Raw genomic sequence first — 2,770 nt, 5'->3', positions numbered from 1 at the left:
GCTCAAGTACTGTGACATGAAATTATTCAGTGGCTTGTAGGTCATTTTGTAATGTTATTAATCATTGCAGCGTTGTACTGGGAGCCAGTGCAGTGTGGATAAGATGGGGTGATGTGGTCATATCTTCTGGTTCTAGTAAGGACTGCATTCTGGAGGGTATTCCACAAAGCAAGGTTAACTTAACGCTACATAAACCCTGAACTCTAGGTTGATTAATCCAAACAATGCTGGGATTTTCGGTTTCAGAACACCTGTGAGGAGTAAGTTCAATCAACCACCCTATTGGTAACTCAGAGTTAACGCGCGTGTACGGTGAGTATATAAAGATAATGTCACTGGATCACCGATTTCAGGAGTCACCATGGAAACCCAGGGTGAGAAAAGGTGAGCTGCATACTTTAGCCAAGCAGAAATAAAGGTTTTAATGCATGCTTATGAGGAATATAATCCATTTATAAGAACAACAATAAGTAACTGCTGCGTCAAACAGAGAGTTGGCTTGGAAAAAAGTAATGCATCAAGTAAGTGTGAGTTTATAAGTTCATAAATATCTGAAAAGTTTCCTTTCATTATGATGCAAAATTAAACATTGATCCTATAAGTCCCGTGAGATCATATTTCATAAACTTCCTAAATTCTAACCGAACTAATTGGCCCAAACTTCTATGATAACTTTTCTCTCTGTTCTAAATATTCACAGGAAGAAGGCAGAGGCCCGTAAAATGGCTGGGGGACCATCAACACCTTCTCTCACTCCGGCTGAGGAGCTGCCACGGTCCCCTAAACCAGGGGGCAGTTCTGGGGGTAGTTCCAGAGGGCAGTTCATCAGAGTCAGTTACCTCCCATGATATAAGTGGCTTGGTAAAATGTATGTGCAGCATATTAGTACGTAGACTTTAAAAATATATATATTTTTTTTAAGTTTCCAGTGCTTTAAGTGACTTATCCTTAATTAAGGAAGACGACAAACACTTCCAGGGTCTAAAAAAGGAATTTTAAAATAACTCTTTATTGGCAATGTTTCACTTGTGTATTATGCATGTTTATTTTATTTTACTGCACATGGTGTGGACTGTAATCTTAATTGTAGTGCCCCTACTAGATGTTCCATATGTCTTTGTATATTAGTTGTATTGGTTTGAGAATGCACATTGAGCATCTGATTTAATATTCTCACTGTTGCTGATGGACACATCGTATTAATAAACCCTCCTGCAACAGAACGTCCTGCCTCAGGTGAAAGTGATTATTGTCTTCAGGTGTTGCTTCTGTTTGCTAGACCAAACATCATTAGTAATTTGTACTGTAGGATGAAGATGAAGAGACCAGCTCTACTGTGACAAAGGTACAAAATGAAGATGCTGGGACCCCCACAGAGGTATAACATAATACATTCCCTTTTCTTTTTTTTAAAAAAAAAGATGTGATCATTAAAACCTTGTCATTTTCCCTTTAAAAATGATGGCTGGGGATTCCTAAACAGAGGAGTATTTTTTTTTCTGTACAGAGGAGTTTGAAGTTGTCCTGATTAAAAACAATTGGTCTGTGTATATATTACAGACATTTATATCAATCATATTGAATTATCATTCTGTCTTCCTAGCTGCCTGAAAAGGAGCTGTATAAGGTTCATCTTCAAATGCAAATTAGAAAAAGTGACCTGGAGATGGACCTTCTGCAACTTCAAATGGAGGGAAAAAAGGTGAACATAAAAAAGGCCAGGCTTGAAACTGAACTGCTGAAGCACTGTCTAACATTAAGCAAAGTATTTGCCTAGTGATGATAGCCATTTATTGCTGAATGATAAAGTAATAAATACAAAAGTCTTTTTCAATTACAGGAGATAAATAAACAATGAACCACACTTGGCTGTTTACTTTGTGCATTAGTCTTTTAATTAGAAGTGATTTTGGCAGATCACATCTCATAACACCCTGCAATCTCTCTAGTCCACTGGGGGTTCCTCTTGACTGTCTTCATAAAGAGTAGGGGACCTCAGAATATTCTGGCATTGAGTACAGACCCTGGCCATTTTACTTCTGTGTTCATGATGAGGTGCGAGTCGTCACATATTACCTAGTTAGTGGCAACCAGAAATAAGTGGCATTTAATTCCCTAAACTTTGATTCAGCACCCAGTATTCTACTGTTACCTGCACATTGATGCTATGGAATGACTTCCTGTTAACATAGTCTACTTCACTGATTGAATGAGCTTTAATAGAAATGTCAGTTCCATCAATGCATCCAAATCATATTTGGGAAACCTGAAATTGCCAAAGAACTGCACAAAAATGTGAAGGAACCATTTGAGTGCAAGGCATACTGTACCAATTGCCTTACACACAGTTGCTTTTCCCACCTGCCCTGCATTGCCCACTTTATACAGAAAACTCCCTCTGGCAGAAAAAAAAAGGCAATGCGTAATGTGCTTGGTGTTAAGTGCTGATCCACAATGTGTCACATTGACTATGTGATGTTTCAAAAGATTTGTTAAATACATTAACAAGTCACATGTAAAATGGTAACTCCTGAAAAATGCATTTGGATATGAAAATTTTGTATAATCTGTGCCTCCTTGTCCACAGAGCATTCTTCAAAAGGGCACACCATGCTTCATCAGCTCTCCAAGACAAACTAAACCTGGAACATAACCTGCCCTAGAAGAGGTTATGTTCAGAGTGTAAGTTGCTATGGCTACTTACATACCCTGAAAATTACCATTTTTGGAACTGAAAGTTCATTATCTGTAACCCTGTAAATAGTGGGGC

The 2,770-nt window shown here is 38.2% G+C and overlaps 1 long non-coding RNA gene across 1 annotated transcript; it reads left to right on the top strand.

Annotated features, from left to right (window-relative positions):
- Positions 1-357: 357 nt before the first annotated feature.
- On the top strand, positions 358-1,834 carry LOC124629083 (uncharacterized). The gene is made up of 5 exons (XR_006983944.2): positions 358-384; positions 491-521; positions 701-868; positions 1,310-1,378; positions 1,604-1,834. It is a non-coding gene; the product is annotated as an uncharacterized LOC124629083 (long non-coding RNA).
- The last annotated feature ends 936 nt before the right edge of the window (positions 1,835-2,770 follow it).

Source organism: Ictalurus punctatus, chromosome 17, assembly GCF_001660625.3.
Source record: "Ictalurus punctatus breed USDA103 chromosome 17, Coco_2.0, whole genome shotgun sequence".
NCBI lineage: Eukaryota > Metazoa > Chordata > Actinopteri > Siluriformes > Ictaluridae > Ictalurus > Ictalurus punctatus.
The sequence above is the reverse complement of the archived record's forward strand: the minus strand, read 5'-3'. Positions and strand labels throughout refer to the sequence as shown.